This window comes from Spermophilus citellus, assembly GCF_964194105.1.
Source record: "Spermophilus citellus genome assembly, chromosome: 10".
Classification (NCBI taxonomy): domain Eukaryota; kingdom Metazoa; phylum Chordata; class Mammalia; order Rodentia; family Sciuridae; genus Spermophilus; species Spermophilus citellus.
Genome location: NC_138197.1, coordinates 72,685,182 through 72,692,451, shown reverse-complemented (window position 1 = coordinate 72,692,451; position 7,270 = coordinate 72,685,182).

Here is a 7,270-nt window from a genome sequence, read left to right as displayed (position 1 = left end):
GATTGAGGTGAAGAACTAGGACAGTTCATTCACCGGAATCTTTCATCCCAGTTGTTTTGTTTTTCCTTGTATTTGGAATTGTACCCAGTGGTATTCCACCACTAACCTATGTCACCACTCCCCACACCTCCCACACCCCAACCCCCAGCGCTGCCCTTTATTTCAAGACAGGGTCTCATTAAATTTTGCAGACTGTAACTTGCCATCCTCCTGCCTCAGCCTTCCGAGAAGCTGGCATGCACCACTGCTTTCAGCTCTTTCATAGTCTTTAATAGTACTAACCATTCCCCAAATATACAGATTGAGCAGGAGCTGCTTCTCTCTCCTACTTCCTCCAAGCCTTCCAGTTAGCTTTTCCTTGATGTACTCTGCTGGATAAATCATCCTTCTCTATCATTATGGAACTGAGAATCTGGCAAGGAAGACTTTTTAAAAGAACAATAACTCAGTATTGTAATGTACTATTTATGCAGGTGCTAAATGTGCATTACAAACATTTCAGGTATATATCCTGTAGTGCAAGGGACCCAGAAGGGAGGAAGTGTTCATAAATTTTGTTTTATTGTTTATAAATTTTTTGACCAATGAATACAGTATTTTTCTCAATACATCATTCTCATTTACATATTTTTTAACCACTGAGCCAGGCCCCAGCCCTATTTTGTATTTTATTTAGAGACAGGGTCTCACTGAGTTGCTAAGCACCTCACTGGCTTTGAACTCAGATCTTCCTGCCTCAGCCTCCTGAACTGTTCTACAGGCATGTGCCACCATGCCCAGCTTTACATATTCTTTATTGAGTGTTCTAGGTCTCTTTTTCTGATGTGCTTATTATACCTATTTGATTTTAAATTCAAGTTATGGGCAGGATGGTGTGCACCTTTAGTCTTGGCTGCTCTGTTTTGTGTTGGTTTTTGTTTTTTGGTACAAGGGATTGAACCCAGGGGTGCTCAATCCCTAAGCCACATCCTCAGCAGTTTTTTATTATTTTTTTTCTTTTTGAGACAGATCTTGCTAAGTTACCTAGGGCCTTATTAAGTTGCTGAGGCTGGCTTTGAACTTGCAATCCTCCTGCCTTAACCCCTCAAGCCCTGGGACTACAGATGTGGGCTGCCAGCCAACTAGTGCCTGCTACTCTGTAGTCAGAGGCAAGATGATTGCTTGACACCAAAAGTTCAAGACCACTTGAGCAACATAATAAGAACTTGTCTCAAAATAAACTCAAGGGCAGAGAATTTATGCTTTTTTCTTCCTTTTTTTTTTTTTTTTTTTTTTTTTTGGTGGTACTGGGGATTGACCCCAGGGCCTTGTACTTGCAAAGCAAGCACTCCACCAACTGAGCTATATCCACAGCCCCAAATTTATGCTTTTTTATTCCTCTTCCACTTATGACAAGTGGGAAGTGATCAAGAGAACAGGCTGGAAGTGTAGCTTAGTGGGAGTGCTTGTCCAGGATGTGTGAGGTCTTGGGTTCCATCCCCAGGGCCAGAGAGAGAGAGAGAGAGAGAGAGAGAGAGAGACCGCGAGCAAGAGAGAGATGGATAAATGAATAAAATGTTGCCTGAGGGCTGGGGTTTTGGCTAGTGAGGCCTTGGGTTCCACCCTCAGCACCATATAAAAGATAAATAAATAAAATAAAGTATTTAATAGATAAAATAAGTATTTTTAAAAAAATGTTGCGGGGCTGGGATTGTGGCTCATCGGTAGAGCGCTCGCCTAGCACAGGTGGGACCCGAGTTTGATCCTCAGCACCACATAACAAAAACTAAAAAATGCTTTGTGTGTGTCCATATACCCCCCAAAATAATTATTTTTTTAAAAATGTTGCCTGATATGAACTGGAGTCACATAATTTAATCCCTCATCTGACTCACAAATTTATAGAGAGAGCACAGAGCTGTGTGTGGTAGTGCATGCCTATAATCTCAGCTATTTGGGCAACTTAGCAAGATGCTGTCTCAAAATTAAAAAAAAAAAAAAAGAAGCAACACAGAAATATATATTTAATGTAAGTAAGTTAATATATAAAAATGTATATATCTAGGGCTGGGGTTGTGGCTCAATGGTGGAAGCACTAGGTAAAATTCTCAGTACCACATATAAACAAAACAAATAAAATAAAGGTTCATCAACAACTAAAAAATTTTTTTAAATGTATATATCTATATAGATATATGATATAGCATAAATATAAGCATATTCAAATATGTGTTATGTGTTGCTTAACAATGGGAATTGTTCTTTAGTATTAGTGCAGACGTTTTGGTAGCTGATCTCATCATTGTGTGTGTGAACATCACAGAATTTAAACAAGATAGTATGGGTACAATGATACAATGTTTCTAGGTGATATAGTCGCAGGGGACCATTGTCATATATGTGGTCTGTCATTGTTGAGAATATTGTGTTGCAAAAAGAGAGAGAGAGAGAGAGAGAGAGAGAGAGAGAGAGAGAGATAAATGAATAAAATGTTGCCTGAGGGCTGGGGTTGGAATGTAAAAAAATGATACGCTCCATTAATCCCACTCATCAGAGACCACCACTGTTAAATGTCCGAGGTCTAGTCCACCAGATTAAATTATTTTTAAAAAATAATATAATTTTATTGTTAAAAAAATTTTAAACCAAAAGTGAAGTTTGTTTTGTATTTCTGTTCTCTGGTTCTGCTGGGAGGTGGTGGCAGAAAATTAAAAAAAAAAAAAAAAAAAACCATGCTGAGTGTGCAGGTCAGTGATACAGAACTTGCCTAGCATGTGCAAATCCCTGGATCAATCCTTAGCACTGTACAAAAAAGAAATAAAAGAATGAAAAGGGAAAGGGGTTGTGGCTCAATGATGGAGCACTTGCCTAGTACATGTGAGGCACTAGGTTTGAGCCTCAGCACCACATAAAATAAACAAATAAATAAAGTTTAAAAAAAAATTATAGGGCTGGGGATGTAGCTCAATTGACAAAGTGGTTGCCTCTCATGCACAAGGCCCTGGGTTCAATCCCCAGCACTACAAAAAGAAGAAGAAGAAGAAGAAAGAAGAAGAAGAAGAAAGAAGAAGAAGAAAGAAGAAGAAGAAGGAAGAAGGAAGAAGGAAGAAGGAAGAAGGAAGAAGGAGAAGAAGAAGAAGAAGAAGAAGAAGAAGAAGAAGAAGAAGAAGAGGGTCTGGGGATATAGCTTAGTGGTTAAATTGTCCCTGGGCCCTGGGTTCAATTTCAATCTTGAGTACTAGAAGGAAAAGGAAGGAAGGATAAAAGAGATAGGGAAGATAATAGGACTGAGGGTACAAGGAGAGAATTTGGGAATGGATCCTAGATCCAGCTCATTACTAGATGGAAATTACTCCTCCCATCCCAGACCAGGGACTGAATTTCCAGAAAAGACTGACCACCTGCTTCCCATTCATTAGCTCCTGGTTTCTTGGGATGTTTCTCTTCCTTCCTCAGGACTAATTAAAAGCTACAGATCAAGTAATGAGTCTAGTTGGATGGGAATTCAGAAAATCATGAGTCTCAAAATGAAAGATGGTTTGACCCCAAAGTGACCTTCCCACTTGAGGAAGAGGAAATGAGTTCAAGTGGAACATACTGACACCCAATTCAGCTGCTCACATACATCCAAAGTAGAAAGTTTCTCAGATAGCCTGATACTTTCATTTGGGTGAGGACCAAAGATAAACATGTTGGGAATCCCCCAACCACTGGTATGTGTTAGAAAGATCTATACCCCATTAAAGCCCCATCCACTCTCTCACACGCAATCCAGATATACTCAACTGAATTAGAAAAGTTAGAAAATAAAATAGAGCAGGGCATGGTGGTTCATGCCTGTGATCCCAGTGACTCAGAAGGCTAAGGCAGGAGGATCTCAAGTTTGAGGCCAGCCTCAGCAACTTGGTGAGTCCCTGTCTCAAAATGAAGACAAGGCAGGAAAGACGGTGGAATGAGTTGGACATTATTACCCTATGTACATGTATGAGTGCATATATGGTGTGACACTACATCCTGTACAACCAGAGAAATGAAAAGTTGTGCTCCATTTGTGTACAATGAATTGAAATATAGTCTGCTATCATGTATAACTAATTAGAACAAATTAATTTTAAAAAAGAAATAAATTAAAAAGGCTGGGGGCCAGGTGAGGTGGTGCATGGCTATAACTCAAAGGCTGGGGAGACTGAGGCAGGAGGATCACGAGTTCAAGGCCAGCCTCAGCAAAAGCAAGGCGCTAAGCAACTCAGTGAGACCTGTCTCTAAATAAAATGCAAAATAGGGCTGGGGATGTGGCTCAAGCGGTAGCGTGCTTGCCTTGCATGTGTTCGGCCAGGGTTGGATCCTCAGCACCACATACCAACAAAGATGTTGTGTCTGCTGAGAACTAAAAAATAAAATATTAAAAATTCTCTCTCTCTCTCTCTCTCCTCTCTCACTCTCTCTTTTAAAAAAAAATGCAAAATAGGGCTGGGGATGTAGCTCAGGGGTCGAGTGCCCTGAGTTCAATCCCTGGTAACCGCCCCCCCCCAAAAAAAAATGGCTGGGCTGTGGCTCAGTGGTTAAGCATCCCTGGATTCAATCCCCAGTACCAGAAACGAATAAATGAATGAATAAAATGTAAAGGCAAACATTGGGACTAGGAATATAGCTGGATTACAGCACATGCTTCGCACGCATGAGGCTCTGGGTTTAATGCTAGCACTAAGATAAAAAGAAAGTAAAACTACTTGTGTAGTACTTGATACTGTGGGCCAAGTTCTGTTTGTTTGTTTGTTTGTTTGTTTTTTGAGACAGGGTCTCAGTAAATTGCCCAGGCTGCACTTAAACCCCTGGGCTCAATTTCCCCTCCCACCTCTGCTATCAGAGCAACTTGGATTATAGGTACATGCTACCATGCCTGGTCAAATACTGTTCTAAGCACTTAAATACAGTAATACATTTAAATTTCACCAGAGTCTTATAGGGTAGAAACTATACTGTCCTCCTCACTTTACAGATAAGAAAACTGAGGCATACAGGAGTAGAGCTGGATTTAAACCAGGCAGTTTGGTCCAGATCCATACATTCTCCGCCACCATTGATGCTGGTAATAGAACCCAGGGCCTCAAGCACACTAGGCAAGTGCTCCACTACTGAGCAGCATCTTACCAAGCTCTTAACCACTTCCCTATGCTGCCTCAGGAAGAACATCATGTGCAGCATTTGTGGGCAGTGCGTACCATATGGACAGTGAATCAGTTGGCCAAGGACCACTCTTTTGCTCATCTCCAGGGACAGAGCTTGGGATGAGAGAGCAGGGCTAGAAGCTAAAGGCAGTTAGGTGAAGGCCCACAGGACAAAGGCAACATGTGTTATAGATGGGGCACTGGGCTAGTTGCCAGAGGCAAGGTTTAGTCTCTTTTGCCACTCATTTACTACATGCCCTTAGGCAAGTCACTTCCTTTACTTAAGTGGATTTTCCTCTTGGGGCTGTGGGGAAGCACCAGCACCTAGCAATACAATGCATGACATATAGTAGGTGTTTAATAAAAAATATGCTTAAGGACTGAGGTTGTAGCTCAGTGAGACAGTGCTTGCCTAGTGTACATGAGGCACTGGGTTAAATTCTCAGCATCACATATAAATAAGTAAATAAATAAAATAAAGGTCCATGGACAACTAAAAAACATTTAAAAAAAAATATGCTTAAGCCTGAATGGACAATCCCTATACTGTCTTTCAGCTCTTAGCACACAGAAGTCTGACCCGAAAGACCCCTTCACACTCTGCCACCAGCCCCTTTGAAGCAAGCTTAGTAGGGACAAAGCTAAAGGAATCTCATTAGTCTGTCTCACCTATTCCCCCTATTTCCTTATCACTTAGGAATGTGAGGCCCCCTCATGGTTCCAACAGTAAATAATTATTATCATCTAAAACAACAAATCATTAACTAGACCCTAGATATTCTAGTCTAATAGACTTCCTACATGGGTAGCTCTTGAAAAATCAGGCAGAAGCTAGCGTCTCTCCTCTCCAGACATCTACTAAGCACAGCCATGGACAAAGCATATATATCTCAAAGATGAGTGAGAGTTTCCATCTGCCTTCGAGATCATAGTATGATTTCAGAGATGGAAAGTCTACAAATAACTGACTAAAATATATCAAGGTCTAACTCAACAGGGCAGAAAGAGGAAATGGAGTTATTGCAAGACTGTCTTTAGTCTCAAGATGATGGGGGGAGGGAAAGATACCTGTATTTTGTTCTTAACCTCAACTCTGTAGCTTGAATGGGGGAACATGTGATTTTTCTGGACCTGAGACCACCGTCCATTGTCCATTTCTCCCCCAGCCTCACCCTATAGGAGCACTTCCACCCGACATTCCTCAAGCACCAGCCGATGCTATCTCTCCACACAGGTTGAGACCTGCAAGATTTGGAACATCTCAAATCTTCCTGTCTGGGAAGCAGTCTGACACCCAAAGGTCCTCAACCCCTTTCTAGAACAAGTGGGTCCCCCATGCCCATCTTAAACACATTCCAGGATATACCCTTGAGCCACTCTCCCTCCATCCCTACCCTTTTTAAAGCTAGCTCTGCTTATCCTGAGAAGCCCAGGTTTGGGTGGGAGGGGGAAGGGCAGATACAGTCAAAGGTGAGGCAGGGAGGGACCCACAGAACTGGTGTTCCCACTGGTACTGTTCCTGCCCTGATGCTTCCTCACCCTCAGTCACGCTGGGTGGGGAAAAGTCAGGTACAGACAAGATGTCCTAGTCCCTCAGTCCTTTACTTAGTTTTCATGTGGGGATACAGAACCTGATGGGCTCAGATGATGCTAAACAAAGGGTACATTTATAGCCAGAGGCAGAGGCTGGAAGCATGAACCTGCGGAGCTGCAAGCTTACTCCTGCAGGAACGGCTTTGGGTTTGCACTAAAGGGTGGTCACAGCAGCAGACCAAGCTCCTGGACTTGTCAGTGGCATGGAATACTGTGCATTTACCCCATGTGCTTCAGAGATTGTCTCATCCAAGATTCAGAGAAAGGTTCTATTTGGCAACTGGGGAGAGTGCCTGTACAAGAGAGGTGTGCAAGACATAGGAGCCTCAGGTCCTTTCTGCCCAGTTCTGCTGAAAAGCAATCTTAGCAGCTCTCAATTTGAGGTGTAAGCTTGAAGAATTTAGAAATACAAACCTTTTGCTGGCAATTCCACCTTTATCTCAAAACCTCCAGCTGCCCACTCACCAGAAAGAAACATATGAGATGGGTACAGGTGAGGATGAGTAAATCAAATCAATAATCCATTAAAA